At 44.3% G+C, this 20,847-nt stretch overlaps 1 long non-coding RNA gene across 1 annotated transcript; it reads left to right on the top strand.

Moving 5' to 3' along the window:
* Positions 1 to 670: 670 nt before the first annotated feature.
* On the top strand, positions 671 to 12,207 carry LOC141571729 (uncharacterized). Its single transcript, XR_012496809.2, has 2 exons — positions 671 to 810; positions 10,237 to 12,207. It is a non-coding gene; the product is annotated as an uncharacterized LOC141571729 (long non-coding RNA).
* The last annotated feature ends 8,640 nt before the right edge of the window (positions 12,208 to 20,847 follow it).

Raw genomic sequence — 20,847 nt, 5'->3', positions numbered from 1 at the left:
CTGATCATGATATGGGAATGCGGTGGAAATGCGATCCTTTTGAGATGTCTAAGCAGTGTTTTGTTCCTCTGGCTTCAGTGAAAGGTAGATAAAAGCACTGTAGGGAGAGAGGGAGGCCAGGCAACAGCCTGGATGAAAATCACGAAGGCCTCTGAGGTCTTGTTTTGCAAAGGGCGAGGTAAGAATGGCAGAAAGACAGGTCTGCAGAGGGAGCTGACAGTGCTTCTAGACAGGAAATGCAGCTTTGGGCTAGCATCTGGTATGATTCATGTGCTTCCGCCATGTGGCTTGTAAGAAGTGTAATGCCATCTAGCAACTCCCTCCCAGAGGTGTTTGGCTCTTAGCAGCTCTTTTCAGCCACACAGGTTCTTTCATTAAAATATAACCCAACCAACAGATTGCGGAGTGGGCCTGGAGGTCCCAGAGTATCTGTAGAGAAGGTCCGGGCCTGGAGGCCTGGAGAGCACAGACTCCCTGGGACCCAGACCCACTCTGTCATCCCTCGGGGCTGCCGGAAGCGCTCCTCCCCCAGGTCTCGGTCCCGTCCTGCCCCGCGGCGCGCGAGCATGTCGTCACCCGCGGCCGGCCAATCAGAGCGCGCGACCAAAATAGCGCCATATAAATACGTGCTGGCCCGCGCTGCCGGCTCAGAGCCGCGCGCTGGGGTGGGGTTGCGCACGCAGGTGAGTGGGGCGGAGCTTGCCCCACCTGAGGGGCGGGGCGGGTCCTGCGCACCTGTTTCCGCCTGATGTAGGCGAGGAAGGTTGTGAGCGGCTGCTCCAAAACACTCGCGTAACCTGGCGTTTCTGTGTGAGTAACAGTGACGCGCCTGGGCACTAGATCATCACAAATCATCGCTCCACTCCTCCTAACTGGGTTCCTCCTCGGGAAGAAGGGCCGGCCGCAGCCTGCGGCTTGCGTAATCAAAGGGCACGTTCACAGAGCAGGCAGCAACCGTTTCCAGCGGTGACTGCTTGTCCCGCTGGAGAAAATGGGAATGCAGCGGGCGCTAGGCCTTGGAGGAAAGTCTGAAATGAACGGACGCGTTTCTACCCTCGGGGAGCGGTCACAGCTGTGGGTGGGGGACAGAAGGGGCCACACCCAGTTGAGGCCGTTGGTGATGAATAGGCATCCTTTCCGGAGGACGAGTCAACTCAGTGTGGGAGGCGTTTCTCGGGGTCACCTTTCCTGGAGGAGGTACTTCGAGCTAGTCGGTGGAAAAACAAAGGCTTTGGCGTGGGACACGCTTGAGTGCCAGCCTCTGCTCGAGTCACACACCCGCTCTATGGCACTGAACACATCAGCAAACCTTGGGGCGTTCCCGTCTTTAAGATGCAGATAACAGTACCTGCCCGATAACATTTTTGAGGCACACTCCTGGTGATCATGTTCATTTCTCCCTTATTTCACTCCTTCCTTCCCTCCCTCCCTTCTTTTCCTACTCCGTCCTTTCTTTTCTCTCATTCTCTCTAGTTTTTTTTTCTCCGTCATTGCTTCTTCTTTCTTTTTTCTAATTGAAGTGTAACTTACACATAATAACGTGCACAGATTTTAAGAGGATAGCTCGGTGAATTTATACATATCTATACATGTGATCAGCTCCAAGATCAAGATACAAGACATTTCTATCACCCAGGTTAACACCTGCTCCTTCCCAGTCGATACTTACCACCCCAGAGGTAACCACTATTCTGACCGCTATTACTATATATTAATATACCTGTTCCCAAACGTCAGATAATCATGATCAAGCATTGTGCTTTTTTTTTCTGTGGTTTCTTTCATCTAACGCAATGTAAGATGCATCCATGACATTGCATATATCAGTAGTTTGTTTATTGCTGGGTAGTATTTTATTGTAGGAATATACTGCAATTAATTTATCCGTTCTACCACTAATGGACCTTTTGGTTGTTTTCAGTTTGGGGCTATTATGAATGCAGCTGCTGTGAAATTCATATGGTCTTTTGGTGAATAAATGCATTCAATTTGTTGGGTATATGCCTATGAACAGAATTTTTGTGTCATAGGATAAGTGTATATTTAGTCTTAAGAGACACTACCTACCAGCTCCCAAAAAAGGTTGAATCGATATATGAAAATTACTTCACATCCTTGCCAACAGTTGGCATTAATAGTCTTTTAAATTCTTGGTATGTAGCAGTATTTTCCTGTGGTTTTCATTTGTGTTTCCCTGATGAATAATGATGTTCAGCTCCTTTACCATTTGAGTAACTTTTTGGGAAATGATTGTTCACGTCTTCTATTTTTTTAATGGGCTCGTCTGTTTTTTCCCTATGATTTCTAGGAATGTTTTATATTTTCTGGATATGAGTCTTTTGTTAGGCATCATGAATATATTCTCACAGTCTGTGCTTTGCCTTTTTGGTTTCTTATGAAGTCTTTATTTCACTTTGTTTTAAAAGTCAACATACAATAACATTGAGTTTTTAAAAAATGTACAGTTCTATGAGATTTTTTACACATGCATAGTGTAACCACCACCGTAATCAGGACCCAGAACAGTTCTGTCACCCCCCAAAATTCCCCTATGCTGCCCCTTTGCAGTTGTATCCTTTCCCCACCTGTAACCTGTAGAAATCACCAATCTGTTCTTCATTGCCGTAGTTTTGCTTTTTCCAGAATGTTATATACTAAATGGAATCATATAGTAGGTAGACTTTTGAGTGTGGCTTCTTTAACTTCTTTAGCATTCTACCTGTGAGATCTATCCATGTTGTTGCATATATCAGTAGCCATTCCTTTTTATCACTCAGTAGTATTCTATCGTATTGATGTACCACTGTTTATGCCCATGTTGAAGGAAATTTGGGTTCTTTCCACTTTTTGACAATTATACCTAGTGCTGATACAAACATTTGTGTACAGGTTTTTGTGTAAACATACATTTTCATTTCTCCATATTAAGCACCCAGGAGAGGGTTGCTGGATCATTTGGTAAGTGTATGTTTAACTTTGTACAAATATGCCAAACTGTTTTCCAGAGAGGACCATTCTGTGTTCCCATCAGCAATGTGTGCGAGTTCCAGTTGCGCTGTACCCTCTCCAGCACTTGTTATCATCACTTTTTTATTTTTTAGGGGTTCTAATAGGTGAGAGCAATATCACATCGTGGTTTTACTGTGCGATCCCTGAAGGCTCGTGGTGCTGAGCACCATTCTGGGGGCTTGTCTGCCACACACCTTTATTCTCATTGGTAAGGTCTGTTCATGCCTTTTGCCCATTTTAAGAAAAAAAGTCAGGTTGTATTCTTCCTGTTGAATTTTTTAGGGTTCTTCATGTATTCTGGATACAAGTCCTTTGATAAAAAGACTATATTTATTGAATTGACTTTGCAACTTTGTGAAAAAACAATTGGCCATATTGTGTGCTTATTACCCATCTGTTCTTGCATATCCACTTTTTGCTTGTAACCCTTAACTTACTCATCATACTTGTTTTAAACTCCTTGTCTGATAATTCTAAACTCTGTTATATCTGAGTCAGGTTCTGAGGCTTGCTTTGTCTCTTCAGACTGTACTTTTTCTTGCCTTTTAACACGCACTGTAATTTTTCTGTTGAAAGCCAGATATCATGTACCAGCTAATAGGAACTGGGGTGATTAGGCTTTTAGTGTGAAGTTTTGTGTTAATCTGGTGGGGATTTGGCCTGTATTTAATGTTCGCTATAGCTCGAGGCTTCCTTTAGTTTCCTTGGTGTTTTATGCACCGCTGTTGTCATCGGATTCTCCCAAGAGTCTTCTTAAGCACAGTCTGTGTTTTGCAGCTAGCTCTCAGTTGTAATCCCATTACTATATACTGGAGCCCTATGGATGTGGTGGTACGGTGTGGGGGAAGGGAGGTGTTCTCTAATCATACAGTTAAATCGTAGTGTTTTAGTGGGCCTGAGTCCTTGGCCTATGACCTTCAAAGGCAGTTCTTAGCTTTTCTCCCCCCCCCCCCCCCCCCCCCCCGCCTCTTTTTACCTGAGACTAGAAGGCTCAAGGGTTCTGGAGTTGGCTAATTGCCATTCCTCCGAATCAGATAAAACTGGTAGTTTCCCTTACAGGGCAGGCCTTTGTTATGGCAACCTCTCTGGGTGTTTTTCAAAATCTTTACTTTTCTCCTTCCCCTGCCTGAAACCATGGTGGGGCTCCTGGAGATAAAACCCATGAAAGTGTGGGGCCCTCTCAGACGAGACCCCCAGGAGAGCTGAAACCAGAAATTCTGTTGGTTAATTTTTAAATTTTGAGATTTTCCAGTTATCTTTCTCTTATTGGTTTCTGTTGTGGCCATAGAACATGTTTTGTATGATTTCAGTTTTTTTAATTTCTCAAAGTTTGTTTATGGATACGGTCTATTTTGGTGAATGCCCTCAGCAAGAACGTATTAGGTGAAATATTCTACAAATATCAGTCAAGTTAGTTGGCTGAGGGTGTTTTTCAGTTCTGTATCCTGCTGATTTTTTGTTGTTGATTACTGAGAGAGGAATGTTGAACTCTCCACCTATAATTGTGGATTTGTCCATTTCTCCTTTCAGTTTTATCAGTTTTTGCTGTGGGTATTTTGAAGTTCTGTTGTCAGGTGCTATCTGACATGTGTTATCTTGGAGAGGCTTTCATCATTTGCAAGGGCAGCGAAAGGTCTGAGGTTTTACTCCACTTGTCAGCTAACCAGTTAGCCTGCCAGTTTCACGAATGCTGGCAGAAGACATTGGCTCCTGCGTTAGTGGCACAGGACTTTATTAGCCACAGGACTAGAAGCCACAGTATCGGCATTTGCACCAGTTCCTTGAGCCCCATTTCCCACTGGATGATGGGAGGCAGACCAGGTGGTACCAGCACATGAAGCAGGTTGCATCACAGCAGAGGACCCCTAAGATTAGGGGGACCCAAATCTTTGATCAAGCCATACTGACTTTTGCTCCAAAGGGAGACAGTATCATTGTTATACTGGACTGAAAACAAAGCAAGCCCTTGCTTGGGTGGGAACCACTATTTCTATTTCTAATGCTGTTGACTATACAAACACTCTTGAAAAGGTACTCACAGATCCAAGACAGTCATTGCCCTGCTCACAAGATGTTCCAAATGTGAGAGCCTTTGGAGAATTGTCTTTCAACAATAACGTACGTCCCTCTTTATCCCTTGTAATTTTTCTTGCTCTGACGTCTACTTTGTGTAATGCTAATTTAGCCACTCCAGTGTGTGTATGTGTTTTGTTTTTTAGACAGCCTATAGTTTGGTCTGTTTTTTTTTTTAATCCATTCTGAAAATCTCTTATCTTTTTATTTTATTTTTATTTTAAAAGATTTTATTGGGGAAGGGGAACAGGACTCTATTGGGGAACAGTGTGTACTTCCAGGACTTTTTTCCAAGTCAAGTTGTTGTCCTTTCAGTCTTAGTTGTGGAGGGCGCAGCTCAGCCCCAGGTCCAGTTGCCGTTGCTAGTTGCAGGGGACACAGCCCACCATCCCTTGCGAGAGTCGAACCGGCAACTTTGTGGTTGAGAGGACGTGCTCCAACCAACTGAGTCATCCAGGAGCTCAGCGGCAGCTCAGCGGCAGCTCAGCGGCAGCTCAGCGGCAGCTCAGCGGCAGCTCAGCGGCAGCTCAGCGGCAGCTCAGCGGCAGCTCAGCGGCAGCTCAGCGGCAGCTCAGCGGCAGCTCAGCGGCAGCTCAGCGGCAGCTCAGCGGCAGCTCAGCGGCAGCTCAGCGGCAGCTCAGCGGCAGCTCAGCGGCAGCTCAGCTCAAGGTGCCGTGTTCAATCTTAGTTGCAGGGGGCGGAGCCCACCATCCCTTGTGGGACTCGAGGAATTGAACCGGCAACCTTGTGGTTGAGAGCCCACTGGCCCAAGTGGGAATCCAACCAGCAGCCTTCGGAGTTAGGAGCATGGAGCTCTAACTGCCTGAGCCACCAGGCCAGCCCATCTCTTATCTTTTAATTGTTGTGTTTTGACCAGGGGCCAGCAAATCCCATTAGCTGCCTGTTTTTGTAAATAAAGTTTTATTGAAATCCAGCCATGCTCATTCGTTTATGTCTTGCCTATGGCTGCTTTCCTACTACAAAATGAGTTAAACAGTGGAGGCCATGTGGCTGAGAAATCGTAAAATATTTACTGTCTGGCACTTTAAAGAAAAAATTTGCTGACCCCTCTTTTAGATCATTTATGTATTTATTGATATGTCTGGATTTAGGTTATTTTTAAATTTTATTATTTCTTTTCTGTTTGTTTCCTTTATTTTTAATTTCTTTATTTCCCTTTTCCTGCCTTGTTTTGGGTTATTTGAATATTTTTTAGTATTCCATTTAAATTTTCTAGTGAGTTTTTCATTATATCTCTGTATGTCTTTAGTGGTTGCTCTAGCAATTATAATGCACATACTTAATTTATTTTAACAGTTCGCAGTCTAACTAGAACAAATATTTTATTTCAAGTGGAATGTAGAAATGTTAGCACCATATAGATCCCTTTACCCTTCCTTCTTTATATTGGAGTATATATCAGTTAGGTCTTCTTTAATTTCTCTCAGAAATGTTTTGCAGTTATCAGCATGATGATTGGACCCTTTCTTTGTTGTTAGATTTATTCCTATATATTTATATTTTTGATGTTATTATGAATGACATTTAAATTTTTTTATTTTCCAGTTTTTTATTATCAATATATGGCAATATGATTGATTTTTGCATATTGACCTTAAAGGCCCACGATGAATTTATTTACTAATTCTATTAATTTATTTATTTTTTCTATGTTTATAAGTATGTCATCTACAAATAAATACAGTTTTACTTCTTCTGTGCAATCTTTATACCTTTTATTTCTTTTTCTTGTCTTCTTGCATTACCTAAGACCTCCAATGTAATGTTGAATAGAAGTGATAGTGGATACAATTTAAGGGACTTGGAAAAATGAGGGCTATTCCTCTCCACTCTGAAATGGTCTGACCTGGGCCCTTGGAGGGACTGAGATACCTTATTTATTTCTAAAGGCATCAATTTTGTCTTGTCTCCTGGGAAGCAAGAGGTAGATAGATGCCTCTATCCTATACATGCCTTTGTTCAAATTAGATACAGACACTTATTTGGTCAGACCACTAAAAAAAAGGTGTTTGTTTTTTGGACTGGTATAGATCTGGTCAAGACCAGGGCTTGGTGAACTGAGCACGAGCTGGATTTCAGCCTCTCTGTCTTCGTAGGTGGCCTCTATGCAGTGCACACATTGTACACTGTTTGGAGAGGAAGTCCAGGACAGGAGTAGAGCACACAGCCAGCTTGTCCTGGGGAAGTGGGTCCCAGCCCTCAGTGTCAGCACTGGGAACAGAAGGCCCATCTTTTGATGTTTCCTAGGGTTTCTGACCCCAAATCACTGATATGCAACTGATATTACATACCATACATTGCTTGTGAAACAATTTCAAATCCTGATATTAAGAAAAAGGAGCAGAGGATTATAATCATTCCTGTCCTGTGTTTCTTTGATGTCCTTTGCTTTCATCACCATTCTCTTCCACCTGCCTCTTTCTCCTAATTAGATCACACATCTGTCAACTTGGTGCATGTCAGAAGATTTGAATGTACAGGCTCAGCTGCATTCATAGAAGGCCAAGGAGGCAGCAACCTGGGTTTGAAGGGTGAAAATGGAGAAGCTCTCACTTCCTTTCTAAGACAGCCCATTTACCCTCTTCTAGTATCTGACAGAATCCACTTAGGGGCATGCAATCTGTTGTTGTTAAGGGTGTTGAAGAACTTTCTGTTATAAAAAGTAAATGACCCTAGAAGGAGAAGTCACTACCAGTTCTTAACACCATTCTGTTAACTTCATTAGCACATTATTGTGTATTTATCACTTAGCTTTCTAATGACTCAGCGTGGTTAAGTTTTATTAGTGGGAGCAAGTGGAGAGGTATGAAGAACAGGGAGTCTTAGCAGGGTAATTTCTTCATCTACAAGAGAATGTTCTTTTCCAGCTCCAACATCCAGGATTCTCAGTATTATCTGCACAATAGTGGAAGGAAGGTAGGTGAGAAGCCATGTGGGGATCTAACCAAATGTGTGGTGACCTGGTACTGTTGGGGTCCACCCACCACACCTTGTGCTCAGGAAAGCGAGACAGCCTACTTGGGGCTCCTTCCCATCTACAGTGCTCTCCTTCCCACAGACCAGAGATTCTACCCCCAGACCCTTGGGAATTTTCATCTTTTTGCCTCCATCAAAGCCATGGCAGAATGAACCAGTGGGGGGGAGAGGTGTTAATGTGGATGGCACTACCTGTCATTGGGATTAAAGACCCTCCTCCATGCCCTGCAGAGCCCTGGGCCAACTGCCAGGCCTGCATCTCCAATCATTTTTATAACTGTTGAGTCTGTCTTTTGACCAGGCTATGAGCTTCTTGAGCAGACGCTGTCTCTCTTTCCCTTCTTTTTCATCTCTAGTTCTTTGCACAGGGCCTGCCACATAGTAAGGACTCACCTGATGTTCGGTGAATGAATGAATGAATGGGAAGGGGACAGGGGAATGAATCAGATTTCCCCAGGTTTATGTGTCAGCACTGACTTTGAGTCTTTCCTAATTTGAACCATCACATCCAATTTTAGGTTCCAAAATTCAATGATTCTTATTTCACAATGTGCGTTTTTGTGGCTGCCTCCCTGAGTCCTTTATCTCCTGGGGAGTAGTCTACAGTCTAGCTCGCTCATCAGCACCAGTTCTCCCTTCCTTACCCACCCTGCACAAATCCATCTTTCTAAGCACATTTTCAACTTATCACTGGGATGCTCAGAGCATTTATTTGAGTCACTTTCATGTACGAGATAAAATCCAAGTTAATCAGCTCACTCTTCCATATCCTACCATCCCATCCATCCTATCCATAAATGTCCCTGGAGCTTCTGTCTAATCTGTGGGGAGAAGCAGCTCCACCCACATTCTCTGCTCCAGCCAGATGGGTTTCATCATTGCCCTGCCTCTGGGCCCTTGCAAACTGTTGCCCTGCTTGTCCCAACTACCTACATCTCTCCAGGACTTGGTAAGCCCACCTCTCCCAAAGAAGCTCCTTGGGCATCCCAGGCTTTCTCTTCAGTAGCACTTGGTCACCCAGCTGAGCATAGAATGGGGTCAAATCAATGTTGATGTGATTTTAAATTGTGACAACCACCGCCATCCCAAGCAGGAATAGGGAAGTAAGAACAGTGACTGGGGTGGGCAACAGGGTTGGGGTAGGGTCGTGGGGTGGCAGCATAGGTGGGCGTGTGTGTGGACTGATGGTAAAGGCATTGCACAGGCTTCCCATCTATCATTACAACATCTGTGCAGTTGATTCTTTTTTGCAGAAATCTACAAGAGAATTTCTCTTTAGATTCTGATCTGAGAGTCCGAGCCTTCTAAGGGCTCTGATCTTTCTCTAATTGCTTTTAAACTCTGTAGGGAAGAGTCCACAGAGCCTTTTGTGGGCACAGGTGTTGAAAGGGAGGAGGAGCAGGGACAGCAGAAGCTCTGGGGGGCTGAGGTAGCCCACTCCCTCCTTCACAGCTCTGTGCCAGCCCCACCTTGTGTGAGGTGTGGGAGAGGACCCAGCGCGCTGCCCAGGTGTGCCAGGGCGCTTCTCTGTCCTTGCCTATGTCTTCAGTAATTGGTTACCAAGAAGAAAAATTATTTTATCAACTCCTTAGCTTACCAAAAATGGAATCGTCTTGTGCACATTGTTCACAACGGGTCTTTCCATTTATTATGTTGGCAACAGTTTCCCTTGTTGTTAGCATTCTTCTCCTGTAGAGTTTCAAAAGTCTGTCTTATGTATGTGCCGTAATTTATTTGACCAGCTCTCAATTGTTCAGCATGAGATAATCTCTTTTTTTTAAAAAAAAATGACAATCCATTGAACATTCTTGAAATTAAATTTTTGTGCGCAGCCTTAATTATTCCTTTAGTATAAACTCTCAGAAGCAGAAACACATATGTAGGTCAAAAGTCGTACATATTTGTAAGGCTTTGTCAATCAGAACAGTTGTTCTGATTTTACATTAGCAGTACCAGTGAATGAATGTCTCTGCTTCGTCAAATCTTTACCATTACTGGGCCTTGTATTTTGAATATTTCCGAATGTAATAGGTGAAATATATCTTTAAAAAATTAAATATTTTTAAAAATGTGTCTTGTTTTAATTTGCATTTCTTCAATTACAAATATAGTCAAATCTTTTTTACATGTATTTATTACTTTTTCTTTCATCTTTAGACTCGTGTCTGCGTCAGGCAAGGTTCAACTGTAGATAACAGAAACCGCTCATGCTATCTTAGTGCGAAAGAGCTTTGACAAAGGGCATCAGCTTCTTACAAAATCACTGGAATAGCTGGAGGAGCAGGACCTCACTGGGCTTCCAAGAATGACTCTGAGAACAACTCCCGGAACTGGTGCCTCAGGAGAGCTGCTGCTTTTGCCCCAGTCAGCTTCACTCTAGATATTGGGCAGCTGCTGCCCCAGCTGTTGACCCTTGAGACATGCTCGATCTCCTAGAGCTTCTCCAGCAAAAACGAATATCCCATGTCCCGCTCCCAAGACACACCGTGCTATTAACTAGGCTGGAATCTCTGCTAATTCCACCACCAGAACAACCAACAACAAAGTGAAAAGAACCCAGATACATATACCTAGAAATGCTGGTGTAAATGTAACTAATATCCTTATAAATACTTCTTTGAGGTCAGAGATCAAGGAAATTCCCAGGGGTCACACATGGAAAGGGAGCTGGAAACTGGAGTTGTAAATGAATGTTTAAGCTAGCGCCATGCTGGGGGGTGTTTGCCAGTCTGGTGACTTAAATGTGTAGATGGCCACATGGGCTTGGTAGACAATGCCCTGGGGGCACATGCAAATTAGGGAGCTGAAACTCAACTGCACATAGTCCAAAGAGCCTCAAAGTACTATATCCTCTGGGAAACAATAGACTGAATACAAGAACAAAGATTTCATAAACGAGGTAAGTATGGCATTCTGAGCTAAGGATGAAGTACGGTATCTTGGGGCTTCAAAGGGTCACTGCGGGACAGTAAGAAGAAGAGATGTTTAGCAATAAGAAGTTTGCCCTGCCTTACAGATTGGTCATAAAAAGGTATTGCTGGTGATAACTGTTAAGATTTTTTAAAGGCTGGAAATTCTTATGTATGTAATTGAGCTACTAGAAATAATACAGGGATGACTACACAAGGAAAGGAAGATGTGTTCCTGGCTAAGAAAAGGTATGAGGGATAAAGATGCATTTTCATTAAGGAAATGAAAGTAATTTTGTCCTGGTTGTTTTAGAACGGGAAGAGGGAGAATTTTACCTTTTTAATCAAGCTGGCTAAATTTGAATTGTTGTTATAAGAGATTAGAAAATTAGGCTTTAATATCAATCATGTGCTTCTGTAAAACTAAAACTTCTTCTACTAAAAGGACACTGTTGTTGGATTGTCATTCTGCTCCCGATAAGAGATATTAAAAGGATTTTCTTTCCAAGTAATTTGTTGAGGAAGCAAAGATTCTGTGTTTTATCAAAATAATTTTCTGTGGGGCCAGCCTGGTGGCTCAGGCGGTTAGAGCTCTTAACTCCAAAGGCTGCCGGTTCGATTCCCACATGGGCATGGGCCAGTGGGCTCTCAACCACAAGGTTGCCAGTTCAATTCCTCGAGTCCCGCAAGGGATGGTGGGCTCCGCCCCCTGCAACTAAGATTGAACACGACACCTTGAGCTGAGCTGCAGCTAAGCTCCTGGATGGCTCAGTTGGTTGGCGCGCGTCCTCTCAACCACAAGGTTGCCAGTTTGATTCCTTGACTCCCGCAAGGGATGGTGGGCTGCACCCCCTGCAACTAAGATTGAACACGGCACCTTGAGCTGAGCTGCCGCTGAGCTCCCTGATGGCTCTAGGTTGGAGCGCATCCTCTCAACCACAAGGTTGCTGGTTCGACTCCCGCAAGGGATGGTGGGCTGCGCCCCCTGCAACTAGCAATGGCAACTGGACCTGGAGCTGAGCTGCACCCTCCATTACTAAGACTGAAAGGACAACAACTTGAAGGTGAACAGCACCCTCCACAACTAAGATTGAAAGGACAACAACTTGACTTGGAAAAAAGTCCTGGAAGTACACACTGTTCCCCAATAAAGTCCTGTTCCCCTTCCCCAATAAAATCTTTAAAAAATTAAATAAATAAAAAATAATAATTTTCTGTGTTTTATGTTGTTTTACTCAGATCTTTTACTTAAGAAAAATGAATCTTCTCATAGTAAGAACTAACCTTCTGTACTTGTCTTTGAAATTTTTATTGACACTTTGGTAAATAGATAACGTACATCTTTTTAGTAAATGTCAAAACCTTTTTTGACAAACTTCCCAAAATCACATCCAAAAAAAAAAGTTTTTATGACTCCAAACTAACCTTGAGAATTCCCAGAGGACCCCTGGAAAAAATCTCAAAGAATTTGTCTCTCTTCTTCTTAAAAGGAGGTGTTGAACTAATTAGGCTTGTTTGACATGTTAAATTACATGGGAAGCATTGTCAAATAAGAAGTATAGGGGGCGACCGGTTAGCTCAGTTGGTTAGAGTACGAGCCCTTAACAACAAGGTTGCCGGTTCGATCCCCACATGGGCCACTGTGAGCTGCGCCATCCACAACTAGACTGAAACAACTATGTGACTTGGAGCTGATGGGTCCTGGAAAGCACACTTAAATAAATAAACGTTAAAAAACAGGAAGTATAACATTGAGCCTTCTTTATGTTGTATTTGTATATGTTACAAGTGTTCCACAAATTACGTGAAATTCCCGCAAGTCTGAGATGTCCTGGCATTGGGTGTCTGTCATCAAAGTTGAGGCACACACAGAAAGGACTGAGCCTGAGTATCAGATTGTGGTACGTGTGGATGAAGTCCGTTCTGCTTCTGCAAACATGGCCCCTCGTCGCCATCCTTTGCTATGTCCTTGAAACTTGGCAGCAGTCTGCTCTTAAATCAGAGAAGCTAAGACAGGTAAATGATCGCTATAAGTTGAACGGACAGTTGGGGCGATGGGAAACCTGAGGTGGCTACTTGGTTCTCAGGCTCCCTGGGAAACCCGTTTTCAGGTTTTTGCATTCCTTCGTTCTCCACAGTACATTTAAGTTGGACTTCATTCAACTCCCACTTAGTACGGGTTTTCAATATGTTCTTGTAGTATGTGTGTTTTCCAGATGGGTTAAAGCTTTCCCCTACCATCAGCCTGATACCTTCACAGTGGCAAACAAACCATTAGACAATGTGTTTTCACTCCACACGGAATCATGAGATAGTCCTTGGTAGACCAATGTGTGTTGGTTAGTCCCTTGTTTCATACTAGTATGTGCAGCTACTGTAAGTCTTTAATGTCTTATACTCAAGCCCACCATTAACAGGTTAAGGAAGATTTCCCAGACCCCTTAAGGAAGATTTCCCAGACCCCAATTCAAGGGTTTCTGTTGGTTATGATGTAGAGCCTGGTGACTGGGTATTCTGGAAGTTTCATCAGAGAAGCACAGCCCATGAGCCCCGGTGGAAGAGACCTTACCAAGTACACTTGACCACTGACACTTGATACAAAACTAGAAGTCATCGAACCTTGGGTACACATCTTACAGCTGCAGAAGGCTCACCTTTTGATTCTTCACACAAGCTGGGGACCTTCACATCAAATTGACTAGGAACAGAAGTAGCTGATGTTGGTGTAGACTGCTTCTGCCCAAGACGCTGGATCCAGATTTCCAACTGAGCTAACCATGAAACCCTTTATTCTCTTCTTCCTTTCCTTTGCTTTGGCATCGGCCTGGAAAGATAACGCCGTCCTCTACATCTCTCAGGCCATTGTTAAGGGGGAATCCTCTGAAAGTTAGAGCAAGTTTTTATTTCAGGCTAGGAGAAAACCTAGCTGACCCCTGGCTTGAATGGGCTGTTGTGCCCTGACAGGATTTATCCTTGTCTGTAGTTGTCATTCTCGTTGGGCCTGTGAATGCCTAGATGGCTGCCGCTCAGTTGGGCAATGCCTTTTAGGTGATCTCATTGTATCCTGTCTGTTCTAGAAAGGACTTACCTACGAGGCTTTCCATGATTTAGGCTTTGCTAATTTTGGCAGGGCCATATTTTCCTGGTTAGGAATAGATACAAATGGGAATAGGATCAGAAAGAAAGTCCTTCCTTAATGCTTGGAGACATTGCAGATTTAGTTGCTAAGGCATCAGCTGCCCAGCAAAGATCCTTAGACTCTCTGACTAAAGGTGTTCCCCATAATAGAATAGCCCTTGATTATCTTTAGCTGAGCAATGAAGGGCCTGCACTGTGGCCAACACCACCTGCTGTACCTGGATCATGCCTTCTGGGGAAGCTGAAACTCAGTTTCATGAGCTCATTGAGCAAGCCATTTGGCTTAAAAGGATGACTCCTTCAATGGGGTCTTTCTTTGATTGGTTTGGTTCTTGGGGACTGTGGCTTCAAAGTGCACCCCAAACATTGGAAATTATAGTTATCATAATAATCTCCCTGGCATTGTATTCTCTCAAATGCTTTAAATGCGTGTTTGCAGTCCCTAATTGCCCAGTCAACAATCGCCCTCAGACTGGAATATCAAAGAGGGAAATTAGAGAATGACCGATTTAAGGATTATGAACCTGGAACCAAACCTGGAACTGTGACCTGTAAATGTCACAGATTAAGCAACAATGTCATGCCACACCGCGGATCAACAGAGCTGCAGAACAGGAGCTGAAAGAGACACTAATGCCTTAATTTTTTTATCACATCTCTCAGTTAAACTGAGAATATGACCAAAGTGGGGGGGGGGGGGGGAGCTAAACGTTAGAAAAAAATAACCACCGGTCCCAAATGGCGTCACTCGTGCTAAAAGCCCATGATACCAAACCTAGATTTAATGCCTGGTCTAATTGTAGTTTCAACCTCTCCCAGAAACATAATCTCAATCGACCAGTATGGAATTTTCTGGTCAAGCACCAGTAAAGTAACCTGTCACATAGGTCCTCTCCAAACCCCCTAGAAAGAAGAGGCAACCTACATAATGAAAGCCCTTCCCCTTTTCTTTCCCTAAAGAAAAGATGGCCTAAAAATAACCCTTTCTTTTCTTTTGTTAACAGCTCCCTTGCCCCACCCTTCTTCCTACAAAAACCTCCCGTTTTGTTCAACCCCTCAGAGGACCCTTCTGTTTGCCAGATGGGGCGCTGCCTGATTCATGAACCACTTAATAAAACCGATTAGATCTTCAAATTTACTCGGTTGAATTTTGTTTTTAACAACATTCACACGAAGCTTTAAAATGTACAGAATAACACCTAAATAGAGTTTAGAAATATGTACACATTAGTAAAAGAAGTCCGTGGAAATAAGGACACTCAAGATAGGAGTTGCTTCTTGAAGGGAGGGCAGAGAATTAGATTAGCATTAGGGTTACACTGGGAACTATTTTTGTAATGTTTTATTTCTTAAACTGAATAAACAGTGTTGATCATATTAACTTTTCATGCCTTTGTGTATGTTTGAAATACTTCATTATAATAAAAAAGGAAGAAAGAGAAAAAGCCACTTGAGGCCTCTCTCCTTTATAGGGCCTGGAGGGTGAGGTATCTGGACTTCAGCGCTGAACTGGTGGTGGTGGTGGGGGCGCTGTGTGAGGTGTGTTGGGGGGGGGTTGTTGCCGAGATCACTCAGCCTAACCTTTATCTTTCCCCCTGAGAAGATCCCTCGCTGCACTTTCCCTCCATTTCAGCAGTTTAGTTGAGGGATTGTGTGACTCACCCGTGCTTTTGTTAATCCCTTCACCAGCAAATACTTGTTAAACATTTAAATCTTGCAAATGGAAAGAAAATCCCACAGTACAGTTCAGCGTAAGAGTCATCCAAAACTGAGTCCTGGACAAGACTGGTTTAAAACAGTTCTGTGTTGAAACTTTATTAAATTCAATCATAGGAAACATTGTTTTGATGTGAATCTCAGATATTTAAATGTAGTTCTAGCCAGTCACCTGTGATAATAATACGTGGACAGGGAAGAAATCTCGAGATAAATAAACTTCACTGGGAAGTGGGCCCCTTGCTCAGTTCCCTTCTGGAAGTGACGCCTCCCAGTTTTGCAAACATTTTCTCCTCCGCGGTTTCAGTTCCAAGCCAAACCAGTTCTGCAGCATGCTTTTGTACCTTTCTAGAGACTGAGCTGAATCAGCTAGCCCGGACTTTAAAACCCATTTGATTCTTTCATTACTTAAAAGCCTCTTTCTTTTGAAAGCCTTTGGGTGAATCATGAAATTAACATCTAAAAAGACTTACAGCCATCGAACCCGGGAAAGGTGGGAGAGTTTGAGCCAGCGCACCATAACTGACCTTCCTGAGGGCACTTGGACTTGGCAAGGTGCTTTGCAGGTGGAAAAACGGTGGCTGCTGAGAGGTGGAGGTCAGGCAGGGGGCAGAGGGGGACCGCCCCCATCCCACCCCCAGTTCTCACGGACCTCAGATCCGAGAGCAACCCTCCCTTCTTTCTGTGTAATCCTTTCTCTAGCTCAGTTCTAAGCAGACATCAGCAAGTGTTTTAAGCAAGAATGAGGGGAAAGCCTATTTCAGTTACTTTCACTTCTCTACATTTTTTATTGCATCAGTTAGGTGTGACATGTTTTTGAATTTACATTTTCAATTCTGTTTCACACGTGTTTTATAAAATGTTAGACTGTAGACATATTCTTTTCAATGAAAAGATTGACTTCAGGATTCACATTCAAAGTATTTGAGTCATCAGGGCTTAGTTTAGCATTCAAGAACTCTGCTGTGAGAATTTCCACGTTTTTGTTTTTGCCCTAGATTTTTCTTTACCTCTTTTGTTTCCTATATCTTTCCAGCTTTGTGGATTTCTTTGAGGAGAAGAGGGCTGTGAGGATTGAAGAAAGAAAATCTCTTCTCCAGTAATTTATCATTATCAGGATTTGTGATTATCGAGTTTCTTGCATCTTTAATGTTAAGACAGGGGGATTGTAATGGTGGCACTAGATCGTTTATTTTGAGATTTGGATCAATGGTATAATTTGATTTAACAAGTGTAATTTAGCTGGGTCTTTCTGAAAGCTTTCTTTTCTTTCTTCACTTCCTTTCCACTAGAGCTTGATTCTGCTTCCTATACATTTACTACGCAGACCAGTTTCAATGTTTCTATTTACTTCGGCCCAGTGCTGGCCCCTGTGACTGGGGAAAGGTTTTGCCTCTGTAAGGGACTGGCTTTCTCCTGGCTCCAACTTAAATCTACATAACATATGCAAAGGTTGCCAAAACCAGTTTAACTGCTTCCACCACCACAACGGACAAAGCTGAACTCAATAGAAAATTCCCCTACAGGCCGAAGCAATTTACACCTTGGTTAGAAAATATAAAACTTCAGGCAAACAATGCACTAGTTTGCAGTCGTTTCCAGCAGACTCTGCCCAGCCGACCCTTCTCTTACTTGAATAAATCTTCCTTCTGTATTTCTACCTGACGAGTGAATTTTTTCACAACCCGAGTGAATTTTTTCACAACCCGTGAGTGAGCAGCCACAATATTTAACCCCTCAGGAAAACTCTGAGCCCATCTCTACCCTTTCAGGTAACTTATGCAGTTAGTGACACATCAGCGAACCTGAGTGACAGTCACAGGACATTGTTCGCCCATGTATAGGGTTGCCACACATGGCTGACCACTTGCAAATTTGTTTCTAGCAAGTCTGTAGGCAGGAAAGGGACTTCAGATGTGTGGTCAGGTAGTTGTTTGCTGCTTGGGAGAATGGGGGAGACTGGGGCAGACGTGGGTGGGATGGTCCCGGACACAGGAAGCCTGCGGCTTGTGGTGGGCAGGTGACCTTTGGACTGGGCTCCCAGTAACTTTTGTCTCTTCTGCTTTGGCCTAACGATGAACTTACATGTGGAAGGGGTTGGTGAACATTGACCTTTATTCCATAGCCCAGCTCCTTGGAAAGGTGTCTTCTCCCCGTCTATACTTCCAATCCTACAGTTGGATGTCTGCCCTCACGCTCCACCCAAGGGACGCCCCTCGTGGCCCATCCAGGGCCTCTCCAGCCAGAGCTCACTCCCTTCTTTAAACTCTACTCTGCAGCTGTGGGCACACCTGGGGGCTGTTCCTTTGATCTCTCTGGCTTCTAGTTTCTTGTCTCTTTGTCCTGTCCTCATGGGTTGGCATTCCCAGACTCCTGGCTCTGGAGTCATGGGACATGAGCTCAGCGCCCAGCTCTCCGGTCACTACCACTGAAACCTGGGACAAGTCATAAAACCTGCTTACGCCTCAGTCCCTTCCTGTGAAATGGGATCATACAGCACCCACCTCATTTGGGAGAAGATGGATTGAGACAATACTTATTAAGTGCCCCACACACAGATTTTTACGGAGTAAGTACTTCAGGTACTGGGATTTTTTTCTCACTCTGTCTGCTTCTTCATTCATTACAACCAAAGCCTTAACCATCTCCTGGGCTCTGAAAGATTGACCCCCACCCCAGCCCTTCCTCCTGAACCACACCCCAGCCTGTCATGTGCCTCCAGCACCATGAATGTTCCAGGACAAGTTTGTGGTCGTGGGTAAAGATTCCACACTGTTCAGCAGAAGAAACAACGCCGCTGCTCAAAGTCCCTGAGGTGAGCTCCTTGCTAGGTGTGCATCTGGTACCCAGGAAAGGAAGTCTTTCCCTTGAAATTCAGATACATCAGAAGACCCACTCCCTAGTACCTTGGAGGACTGCGTCATCCTGGTTAAGAGAATGCGATGGATATTAGGAGGTTTCCCAAGAAACTTTTAATTTTATGCATTCTGATATTTTTCTGTAATGTATGATACAGTCTCTTACCCTCAACTGTTGTGCTATGATACAACTTCTGTGAGGGTCATGCCCTTGGGGGACAATGGTGGTGCCGATCTCCTGTCCCCTGCCACTTTAAGGCTACGTGTCTTCTTTCCACTGTTGGGATAGACTGTTAATGCCCTCGGTCACTTCGAGTGCCGCCTTATACAAACCCTATTCCCACTGTCTTGGGAGTGGCCCTGCTTTCTACATCTTCCTCCTTCTCTTCAGTCACAGCTCCTTGAACTTGGGAGAAAAGACGGGTGTTTTATAGATACTGCCAGCCAGTGACAGGCCCTGCAGTCTTTCAGGGAGAGGGTTGTCTGTGAGGAGGGAGATGTGTGACAGGGCTCTTTCTCCACGACCAAACTGTCCGCAGGCTCCTCTGAATGCTTTTTCAACTAGGCCCCATCCTTGCATATGACCTTAAGTCAGCTTAGCCAGAATCTCCCCCTGCTTTGCTATTTGATACCTCATACCTGACCAAATCCCTCATCCCCCCAGCCCTTAGGTAACTGATACCTGACCATGGAGACCCGCCTTCAGCAAGCATCTTGTTAGGTCAGTTCAGCCAGAATCCCCCTTGTAGTAATTTTCCATCCACTGACCCCCACTCTGCAACGTGGCTATATATTTACATTTTTCCTTATTGTATCTGGAGACGAGCCCAATCTTTCCCCCTACCTAGAACCAAGGGCAGTGTACACCTATCGATTGCTGAGTCCTGAATGAAGCCTGCCTCACCATTTTCACAAGTATCAGAACGATTTCTTCTTACCATGTGGATGGATTGGTTGCTGTTTGCCAAGTGTGGCTGGACAGTTTGTGGTTGCTGGCGCTCAGCTTCTCCTGTGCTTTGCCATCAGAGCAGTTACATACATTTGCGTAGGTAAATGACAACATAAGCTATTGAAACATTGTGTTTTGTCTTGTTCTTTGGGAAATCTGAAGGAATGGAAAGGTAATTGTTCCTTTTCCTATTCCCAGAAAGGCAGTCAAACCTTTATGCCTGCAGCCTAGACAGGGATTGCACAATTCAGTTCTCACCAGTAGGCAATGCAGTGTGTGATGGCCCGAGTGCCATGGCAGGGAGCAGCGGAGACTGTGGCAACGCAGGGAACCCAAGTCCCCTCCACAGCTGGGGCACGTGGGACTGTGAGCCTGGTATTGTCACAGCACCTGCTTTTCAAATAGAAGATAGGAGTCTCGGTTTTTAGGTGAAATTCTAGATTTTTTTTAAGTGTTGGCAAGTAATAAAAGCAAACAAACCAAAGGGGGGGGGGGGAGCCAAAAGAACTCAGAATTTTGCCTTCAGGCATCTGTTTTGTAATATCTGGGCTAGAGACTTGTTACCTTTCTAGTGGAGGGAGGGAAATTGTGAGGCTGAAATTGCTACCTCATGTCCCCCCACTCCCAACAGACAGGAAGAGGGGAATGGGGCAAACCAGAGAGGGATTAGACAGCTTGAGTTTAGGATTTTGGGGGTTTCCACTATAGGGGTGGTGGTGTGGTGGTGGTGGTGGTGGTGGTGTCAGGGCCTCAGAACTGTCCTGTGTACCTGTAATGTTTTGGATGGGATGTCTGAGTTGTGTGCCCTTGAAGAGTAGCCAGTCTGGCTTGGAAGCCTTGGCTCGAAATCTTCATGCTGAGGCTCAGCCAGGAAGAAGCGTGCACCCAGCTTCTTGAGGACCACGGTGGTGGTGGTGTGTGTGTGTGGGGTGAGGGGGGCTGGGTGGCACAGGCCCGTCCTCCAGTTCTCTGACTGCTTAGGCCAGGAGTTCCTGCACGAGCCCCGGACACCTAGAGAGGGGAATCCCCTAAACACAGCTCAGTCTGGATTTTCTGCTAAGGCCAAGCCGTACTTAATTGATTAAAAAAATGAAGAGTTGCAAATATATTCTGGGTATCTGCATGTCAGTCTGTGTGTGCTAAATATCTCCTGTTTGGTACCCAGTTTGGAAGCTCAGGAGTTCTGAAGATGTGGATG

Source organism: Rhinolophus sinicus, chromosome 2 (assembly GCF_057876585.1).
Source record: "Rhinolophus sinicus isolate RSI-liver-muscle chromosome 2, RSI-T2T, whole genome shotgun sequence".
Lineage (NCBI taxonomy): Eukaryota > Metazoa > Chordata > Mammalia > Chiroptera > Rhinolophidae > Rhinolophus > Rhinolophus sinicus.
The sequence above is the reverse complement of the archived record's forward strand: the minus strand, read 5'-3'. Positions and strand labels throughout refer to the sequence as shown.